A 10,998-nucleotide genomic window follows, 5' to 3' on the forward strand; every position below is an offset into this window, starting at 1 on the left:
CCTCAATTAACTCCTCCAAAGCTGGAGATGCAGTAGATCTACTCCAGGGTCATCATGTCTTGCCAATCTCCTCACTCCATTGTTGAGAATTAGCAAGGAGCATTGAAGAATAACTTTATAACTGTCATTTGTATCTATACTTCATAGGTTCATAGGCAGGTACTTATGGGCCATTTTAAACCTAGCAAATTTCCCTTTCAAAAGTGACAATCAAACCCTATACCATATTCCCATGAGGTAAACTCCTTAATCGTTATGCCAACTCCCAACCCCTTTACATTTTTTATTGTATTTTTTATTATATTTAAAAGGGAACAAAGTACACATTAAAAAAGCATTATATCCTAGCTTCCATTGCAAACAGACTGACAAGCAGCTTGCAATGTTTGCTGAGACATCTCAAAAGCCCCTTCTTCAGACTGATTTCCACAGATGAAGTCATTGTCATGGGCAAAGATGGAATCTGGCATTCCACTAAAACTGAAAAACTCCTCAACATGGATAACACTGCATTCTTCTAAAAGAGGTAACCTGTTCTGAAAAGTATTAAGATCTGCAGGAACCTACTGTCCTCCCCACTGCCTTCTCTTATCTGTGAATAATACAAATTTGATGGCTTTCTTTCCCAAATGAAGTCCTTCTTCTAGCTTGAGAATGTGTTCTTTACAAAGACAGCCGTCTAGCTTGAAATTTGGTATTTCATTGCTGTGATCACCCTTGCTTCTCTCTTCGATGGCTGTCTCTGACAGATCACAAGCAGTAACCCAGAATTTTCAATACAAGTCAATTCATTTTGAAAACTCTATCCATACAAGTTACAAGGCTTTCTTAAAGCCTGCCTCAGTGTCCTGATTTTCATGATTCCAATGAGGATTCAGATGTACCACTATAGTAGTCAAGTCTGTAGACATGGCATAACACAGTATTACATCCCATTGAGAAATACTATTGTTGATTGCATTGATTTCATCAGCAAAATTTTCATACAGCTTGTCATACAAGATTGTAAGCTGTGGATCATCCTCATTCAGACCCAGTATAGTTGCTAAGATCCTATTACCAAAATGCAGAATGCAGAGATAATCCAGAAATCTCAAGTCAATTCTGGTATCCCACTAGTGTCCCAGAGGGTGACAGGACTAACAAGAAACAGAGTACAAATAATTTGTCCAGATAAAATCACTTTAGTTAGCAGATCTAGGAGACTCTCTCCTGATACCCTCCCTGCGACAGGAATAAAGATGCTTTGTTGAAGTTTAAATTATTTATTTAGTTATGTAGGTGGTTGGATGAGTGTTCTTGTTCTAACAATTTTAGCATCTTTATACATGGGTGGCCATCCCAACAACACACACACCAGAATCTTGTCACACTAGAATGTCCTGTGAACCCCAACATGCTCCTTCATAACTTCCTCCTATTTTCCTTTTTAGTCACTACCTAAACTCTGTGATCATAGATGAAGACTGAGACATAGAATGTCCTATATACTAAGAACTTTATCGAATGCCTCAACTCTTCCTCCACCACCATGGTCTGACACTGCACCAATCTGTGGTCACTCTCCCAATACTGTCTCCCTTCATTCATGAATAAAACTCAGATGTACTTAAAGTTTTCCACTTGGGAAGTCGCTTTCTCTCAGCTGTAGAGTATAGTTCTCTCTTCAGTAATGTGCCATGACATCTGATATGATGTTGGTCTTCATTTCTCTCTACTTACTGCAGCAGCAAACTATTTTAATGCATAGTAGAAACCACAGCCAAAGGTCAAGCATGCAGCATTGTCTAGGAATAGCAACATTTTAAACTTCCCATCTCCAAGCTTGAATACTCTCCAAACAGTCATTCCTTTCTATCTTCTGAAGGAAAATCATGAAGATGTAGTTAAAAAGTCATGCCTTCTTTGGAATCTGAAATTCACCATGCATGTATTTGATATAAAACCAGAAATGAGGATACAACTCTCAATCTACAGATATGGGAAACAGCTGCCATATGGCAGTGGCCCAGGAGCCCACGCTGTTTATTTTTTCCCACAAGAGAATATGTGATATAAGATCATATGACTTCTCCAGATCCATAAAGCACATAAACTTTCATAAACAGTCCAAAATCTGAACAAGGATAAATGGCTGATTCACAACAGAATACACATTATTCCTGACTCAAAAGCTCACATATTAGATGAAGTTTTATGTTCAGCACCCTGGCAAAAGTGTAGCTAATGTGAAGCTTAGGGGGCTTCTGCCTTGAACAGAATTTGTCAGGGGACATGATCAGGAAGCAATGACAGGTTGTGCAAAACCAGCATTCAGTTTCTGAATGACAGTATCAGTAGCAGTTAGGGCCAAAGTGTTATGACTTCAGTGCTCCATCTCTGTTATTCAATCAGAATGAATTTAGCAAGCCATAAAAATGCCAACTGTATGGTATTCAGACACTACCATGTGAGCAATCCACCACTCACCCAAGGCCACAGATATGTCATGTATATAGTGTCCAGGAAGTACCATGTAAGCAACCTACCACCCACCAAAGACCACAAAAATGCCAACTGTATGGTGCCTAGATAGTATCATGTGATCAATCTACCACCCACCCAAGGCCTCTGGCAGCTCCAGAGTAGGAAAGAGACCAATTTATTTATTAACATTTGTTAACTGAGAAAATCCGACTTGGAACAAAGCCAATTTTCAGTGGAGGCCCAAAGAGAAATGTTCCAGATGCATGTCTTTGTAATTTGGGAGGAAACTGGAGCACCCTTAGGAAACCCACACGAATGCAAGGAGGACATGCAGACTCTACACAGAAGGCACCCCAGCTGAGAATCGAACAGTAGAACCTCTTGCTGTGAGGTGACAATGCAACTGCTGTGCTAGTACTTTTTATTTTAAATTGTTTTTTTCTTAAATATTTAAAATAACATGGTTTTATTTTTATAAGGTCTTCTGATGTGTAGTTCTTTGTTAACAAATGCCATTCGCCATATCTTTCCTTTAAAAATGGAGCTACAAAAATGTTTAGTTCCACAGAACACATTGTGCATCTACTGTAAGATACACATTTCATTACACAATATCCACAAATGCATAAGTACATATAGATATGCACATATATTATAATTTCCAGTTGTATTTTGATACGCATTTTATAAAAGTCTCATCTCATATCTATCCCCTTACCAGCTATCACTTCCCATCACCTTTATTGACCAGCTTTGAAAAACTCAAATCTCACATACAGTTAATGGCCCCCTAAATGTATTTGCCTTTCAATGGCTGATTACTCCCAATCCCTCTCCTCACCTTGTCCTTCCATAGAGTCCCCAACCCCTTTCAGCCAGCCAGCATGGTATCTGAGAGACTCATTACCCCAAGATTCAGTCACACTGTCTTTCATAACCACCTCACACAGCTGCTCTCCCATGTGTCAGTCTCTAGTGTCTTCCAGTATCTAGCAATCTCATGTTTCAGTTCACCTCATTCACCATTCTGTGCACCTGAGCTCAAGTATCTCACCATTTCCACCTTGCACTTTTTTCTTCAAACAGGCCCAGCCACCAGTTCTTATGAACTACTTGTCTAAGCTCCTTTTCCATGACTTTATCAGCCAACAGCTGTTTATCTCTCTACAGGATCTCCATATGCACAAAATTTTGAAAAACTTTTCTCCACACCACCAGAATGTATCCACTTCACTATGTGTTTCTTTCTTCTACATGAGCATCCTGTTATACCAACTATATAACAACCTTCTTTTGCAAATCATCCCTGTACTCATTGTCTTAAGTGTTGGCATATCTCCCATGCCTTCTGCCACACCTTCTAGCCATACTTCATCCCCTTTCCTGCAGTTTTGCACATTTCTTCAGCAACACTTCCCCTGCTAAAATTGCAGCAAATTTGATCCAAAAGAAAACTGGCAACAAGATCAGCATCCTTTCTCTCTCAGTTCTAGCCCTATTATCACACAATTACTCTCGCAATCTTATCCCAAACTTTCCCACAATGACCTCTCTACTTACCTTACAAATCCCAGATTTTCTGCTGCAACTGTACAGTTCTCTATATGTTATCTAATGTTCAGATAAATCTTAGCATCTAAATATGAAACCTCAACCTTAAATATTGGCAGCACCTGCCCTACCCTCCTTTGCTCTTACTGATACGATCCCTGATTTCTGAAGATAAAACTTTACTCCTGTCTCAGTTGCAGACATCTCAAAAATACCAAAGACTACTAGTAAAGCCACACCAAATGGATCACAATCTCATTTCCAAAATTGACTAAGCTCCAACTACTGTCTGTTTTGCAGCCCTCTAAATCTTGGCTTGCAGGAAGAGACAATGGAGTTTGGACAGCAGTCATATGCTATCATTGTAGCAGCTAGGGAGAAGCTTGTCACTTAACACCAAGAAAATTGAAGACCTTTTGTTAGAATATTGCAAAAGTTTTCTTTTCGCAAGATACTTTATTTAGGACAAATATGTTTTTGCATTTGCGATTTCAGGTTGCTAATATCCATTCCTTGATATGTCTTGGAGCTGAAACTTTTTGTGACTTTGTTTTAAGTTTTCCTTTTGTGGACAGATTTATGTATGAATTTGAGAAAAGGTCTCAGCGTTATCACAGGAACAGCTTTCTTTTTTCTCTTGGTGGAAGACAGTATAAAAGTTTGTTCAAATCAAAAATGATTTTGCTAAGCAGGACTTGACAGGCTTCTGTTCTTCTCAAGGTGAATGGGTTGAATATGTTGAAAACACATGGTCAATGGAAATTTGTGGACTAAGTCCTGAGAAATTAGAATTATTTTGAAATAAAACTAAAATGAACTGGGCAGAATCACCAAGGCTCTAAAATCTAGTTTATTCCAAAAATAAAACAGAAGGATAAGCGCTTTCACGTGGAGTAACCACACTTCATCAGATCTCAAGTACAAAATGAAGCACTCAGTTTAAATAGCATCACAAAATACTAGTTAAAGTCAATTAATGTAAATTAAAACTCATAAACACATCATTAGACAATTACAATATTGTTGCAAGAAACTCATTTAAAGGGCCGTGCCTCTAATACAGGCTTATTGCTCACATAGCTACTGAGACCTGGATAAATATGTGCACGTAACCTGAATATCCATTTAAGTTCAAAAGATTCCAGGTAGTTATTACCATTGCCTCCCCTTGGATTCTCAAATACCAGTTGTAACACCTTGAAACTGAAACTATGTGTATTAATTTCAGCGATATGTTTGGCCAAGGCATTCTGTATATTAAGATTCCTAATGTCATATAAATGGTTATAAGTCCTATGTCTCAGCCTTCTAGAAGTTTTGCCAACATAAAAACACTCACAACAGGTGCAGCTGGCAAGGTATACTAAATTACTACTATCACAGGTAGCATGGAATCTAGGAAAAAAATTTTAATTCAGAGTGGGATGATAATAGGGCTGGGTTACAGCTATAGCTCTACACATATTGCATCGCTTGCAAGGAAAAGTACCATATCTCAAACTCTTGTCCTGCTTAACACACTGGACTTTGTCTTTACACAATAGCTGTTTAAAAATTCAAATTATTCTTATATGTAAAGCTCAGTACTTTGTCCTACTATATTAGCTGTAGTTGGATTGATAGTTAAAACATGCCAATTCCATCTGATGATTTCTGACATAACTTCATTATCATTGGCATATTTAGTTATAAAACTAACTTTCCTGTCTTTGTATTGTTTAGTATTTCTGGGTTGATTCAATGAATGTTCAGAACCAGCTTCTATGGGCCTCATATCCTTAAAGACAGTATTCTTAGCCTTGTCCAATATCATTCTATTATAACCCCTATCTGCAAACAGCTGTTCTAGGTTATCAATTTCAACGTTCAAATCAGTTTGCTTTTTGCAGATCCTTCTCATTCTATGGTACTGTCCCTTCACTATATTCAGGAACATAAATATAGGATGCATACTGTTAAATTATAGCAGATTGTTTTTCCAACAAGGCTTATGAAATAAGCCAGTAGTAAGGGTCCCAGAGTCATCCCTGTATACAGTGACATCTAAGAAATCAACTTTCTGCATAGATGATGTCATAGTGAACCTCAAGAACTCAGTCCTAGACTCTAAAAAGTTGATAAAATCATGTAAGCAAGAAAACCTACCATTCCACAGCAAAGAAATATCGTCCACAAACCGTCTATAAAGTTGGACATGTGAGTTGTAGGCACTGTTGAATAGATACATATTCTCCCAGTAGTGTACAACTATATTTGCATAAGAATTCACATATGGGGTACCCATAGTGATACCCCATTGCTGTAAATACATTTTGTTGTCAAACATAAACACATTATTGGAGAGGACCATATCCAGTAGTGTACAAATTAATATTATTTCATTATTCTCCATCAAATGCATATTATTCAAAACTTCCCTAATAGCATCCAAGCCATATTCATTTGGTATGGAAGTAAATAGACTCTTTACGTCTAATGTGACCATTATACATTCAAGGGAAGAGGATTCCTTAGTATGTATGTCTAAATCATTCAAAAACTGAGTGGTATCCTTCAGAATCATTGGTATTTGCTTCACTATTGGTCCCAGTTTCTGTTCTACATAAATAGACATGGTTTCAATTACCCACCCACCGCCCGCAACAATAGGTCTCATAGGAGGTGGGTGTATAGACTTATGTACCTTTGGTAAACCTTTGATGCATGGAATGAGGGGATGTTCTATCTGTAAGTAGCAGTATAAACCATAGTCTATCTGTCTGCACATCAAGAGATCATATAAGGTATCATGAACCTGTCTAAGAATAGCCATAAATGTGAATCATTAATAAGAACATAAGTATCAGCATCTTGCAACAATTCATACATTGCTTTATCATAGTCCTTGTTCATTAGTATGATACCCCCACCCTTATCTGCTGGTCTAATAACTAAAGCCATGTTATTTTGCAAAGACCGCAAAGCCTCTCTCTCACTTACATTTAAATTAAAATAGGAGCAATTATTAGTATATAACTGATAGTAAATGTCCCTTTCACATGCTTTTATAAAACAGTCTACATGAGATGGCAGTACAGGGTTATACATGCTTTTACACTTCAAAGAAGGTTCAATTTGTCAATCAATGTCTTTATCATGTAACAGCTTCAAGCTAACATTATGCACAAACATCCTTAAGTCAGTTAGCAAATCATTCACATTTGTACCTGTTGAAGGGATGAAAGATAATCCTTTATTCAAAAGAGAAGTCTCAGCCATGGATAGTTCATGGTCAGATAAGTTGAAAATCAATAAAGGCTGTACGCAGCTTCCCTTAAAAACAGTTTAATGAGTACAAGATGTCATAAAATTCAAAGATATAAAGAAAACCACTTCAAACAGTGTTAAGCGCTTTCATCTGCCATCCGGCAGACTTCATCAGAACAATTTACTTTGGCTGCTACTCCCTTTTTAACTCAAAATCGGCGCCAAAATTTCATGCCAAATCATTAGCTAGTAAGATTTAAAGGTACAGACACTTACAAACAGTATAATGGCTATTATCCTATACTTTGTATTGGTTGTTAAAACCATATATTGTAAAAGGAAATTTATATTAACCCAGGAAGTTAATAACTCTATAAAAATAGAGTAAATTATACAATAAATGACTTGAAATTATACATATATTAACGAGTGAATAAATATACAATGTCATGTTCATATCCATAAATATTCACTTCTAATTCCATGTGCATTATGCATATTATGTACCAAATTCTCACTATACTGTATATCACATAATACAATATAATAGTCCATATGATTCTGATTCATAGTGCATATACTTATACATACATAATAATAATAAATAAATAAATATAATACAATAAATAAATAATTAAAATTCTATTATTATATACATAAGAAATTATTTATTATTATTGTTACTTAAAAACTCATAGGGTTTAGATTTAATAAAATTTAATAAAATTCATTGTCCCCAAATGTGACATATGGTTAGAATAGGTGCTAAGCTAGTACAAAACCACTTACGGATATAATACTGGTTATTATCTCATTAATAAAAAAGGCTTTATGCTAACATAATCATTGAGGCCAGGTTTCGTTGTGGCATCAGTAAGAATTTGCCAATTGCTCTCTCTACATGCAAGTCTGATTTTCCAGTCCCCTCCCCATGGGTTAATGTACTCTTTGTCTATAATTGTAAAATAAAACAGATGGTGTTCTCCTGCTTCACTGATATGTTTATAAAGTGCATTATTCGTATCTTTGCATTTAATCTTATAATAATGTTCGTAAATTCGTTGTCTCAGTTGTCTTTCAGTTTTTCCTATATAGAATGCAGGGCATTCTATACACTTTGCTAAATAAACCACCTGTTTTGTGTAACAATTTCCATTCAAGCTGTTAATCTTTGTCCCATTCATGTTTTCCAGTTTGATATAAGACTGGGTGTTAATATAATAACACTGCTTACATCTCCCACATTTCTTAGTGGGGTTATATTCTAGCTCATTATGACCCTGTTCGTACCCTGCTCTTTCAAGTAATTTCTTTATATTAGGGGCAGTCTTGTATACTATTTTCGGGTACGATCCTATTTTGTCCATGTCCGCCTTTGAAACAGTAACTATGTCCCAATGCCTTGTTAAAATCTCCTTTATACTGTCAACATAAGGTGTGTATGTGAGGACACAAACTCTACCTGTTTGGAAACTATTGGTGGATCCTACCTTTACCTTATGTTCATACTTCCCTAATAATGAAATATACTTATCATTCCATTGTTTGGATACATAGTTGATTGTATCATCTATAAGAAGCCTGGGGTATCCTCTATCAAGGAAAAGTTTTTTAATTAATTGCATCTCTTCCTCCATTTCCTTTTTTGTAGATGACATCCTAGCCCCTCTTATGCATTGTCCTTTTATAATATTCTTAAAAATGTGTCTAGGATGGTTACTGGTATAATATACATAATCATTGGAGTAGGTACTTTTCCTAAATACCTTAGAGGCAAATTCATTATCGTTAGTTTTAAAAATATATGTATCTAAAAACGCTATACCCCTGTCACTATAGTTACATGTAAATTTAAAATAACTGGTGGTGCCATTTATGTATTCCATGAACTTGACAATTTCGTCATTTGATCCCTTCCACAAAATAAAAATATCGTCTAAAAATCTAGTGTAGAACATAATATTGGAGCTGTACACACTGTTATTCAATACATATTTAGATTCCCAATCCAGCATGACCAAATTGGCAAAAACGGGTGCGCAAGACGCACCCATTGCTACCCCTTTCCTTTGTTTGAAAATATTTTCTTCAAACACAATGTAGTTGTGGTCCAGGACTAAGGACATCATATCTACTATTAAGACTATCCTATCCCAAAAAGGGAGTAGCAGCCAAAGTAAATTGTTCTGATGAAGTCTGCCGGATGGCAGATGAAAGCGCTTAACACTGTTTGAAGTGGTTTTCTTTATATCTTTGAATTTTATGACATCTTGTACTCATTAAACTGTTTTTAAGGGAAGCTGCGTACAGCCTTTATTGCCGACATCCAACCTGATCGAGTGTTGTTCCATTAAGTGGATTGTGCTTTTTATACATTTCCTAGTTGGTGTACTCGAATATGGCTGGGAACGGTGAGGAAACGCAGGAGGTCCCGAATGGTGAGGAACTCAAATTGTTGAGAGCGGAAGTATCTGGGCTTCATACGGAAGTGAAGAAACTCACGGAGATGTTCAACAGCTTAATGGAAGCTTCAAAACAGACTGCAGGTATCGGAAACATCCCGCATTCTTCTTCCGATAAACATTGCTGCTCCAAAAAAGAGATTATTTTATCTACAGACACTAGCATCGACTTGGGCATACCTAATGGACAACGAGAAGTGGAGTATAGTGCACTGAACACTCGGCAAGCATCGCTGGAGATTTTACCTACGGAGGATAGATTTGTGCTTTCCCCCGATAAAGATTTTACATTTGATTTCAGCCTGCTACACAACCGTGCTGAAATAGAGAGCCGTGGAGCTAAACCTAAGGCATACCCTATCTTCAAAACTTACTCGACTTTAAGTAAAAGGGACACATGCACTAACAAAGGTACTGTAAAAAATCAGATGACTATTCCCATAAAGGACGCTTGTTGTGTTAATGAGATACAATATAAAAAGAAAAAAGATAGTAAAACAGAATATTTTAACAATGATGTATTTAATCAATTTATTAATGATGAATGTAATTTTGACAAAGTATACCAAGTACCTTCATCTATTTCAAAGAATAAGGAGAGGAATAGTATAAAGGATATGATATTTAATTTTGGAAAAAAACTTTCTTCTATAAAAAACATTAAAGTGGATAATGCTTATCTATCTAAATGTATAGATATCTGAGTAGTACCTAAGGGCCTTCGATTCTTTAAATTACCTATGGGACTCACATACAGTGACAGTGTAAAATTTGAATTTAATAATTTGTTTGATGATTTTGGCTATAAATATATGAAATTAATAATGAAACATAATGACGAGAAACTGTCCATTCTCATCAATGAAGTAGAATTAATTAATGAAAGCATTTTATCACATAGTGATTTTCAGGCGTGGAAAGATTTATATGAGAAACAATTTTTCTCAGCAGACAAACAAGCATTTAACATACATAACAGGAAGAATGGTAAATTGGATCGTGATGTTGAAGCATATAGATTACAGAAAGCATATATTTGGCCACAGGAAAGGAAAATGGTATACATGGATAGGAGATTTAGTGAGAGAGAAGGGAGAGGGGGGAAAAAAGGAAATTTTCAAGGGGACAGATACCACCCAGAGTTCAGGAAGAACTATTACGACCAAAATCCAACTTACAGGAAATTTTAAACAAGAATTCATCTCAACCGACCCCTACCACAACTGAATCAGCCCACGTGCATATACTGAACACTAGTGGGGGGGCCCACCAG

General features: G+C 36.3%; 1 pseudogene; it reads right to left on the reverse strand.

The window, feature by feature from the left end:
- Positions 1–344: 344 nt before the first annotated feature.
- Positions 345–8,630, reverse strand: LOC122794906 (annotated as a pseudogene).
- Between the last annotated feature and the right edge of the window lie 2,368 nt (positions 8,631–10,998).

The sequence above is a fragment of the Protopterus annectens genome, chromosome 2.part1 (genome assembly GCF_019279795.1).
Source record: "Protopterus annectens isolate FY-2018-M chromosome 2.part1, PAN1.0, whole genome shotgun sequence".
NCBI classification, from domain to species: Eukaryota; Metazoa; Chordata; order Ceratodontiformes; family Protopteridae; genus Protopterus; species Protopterus annectens.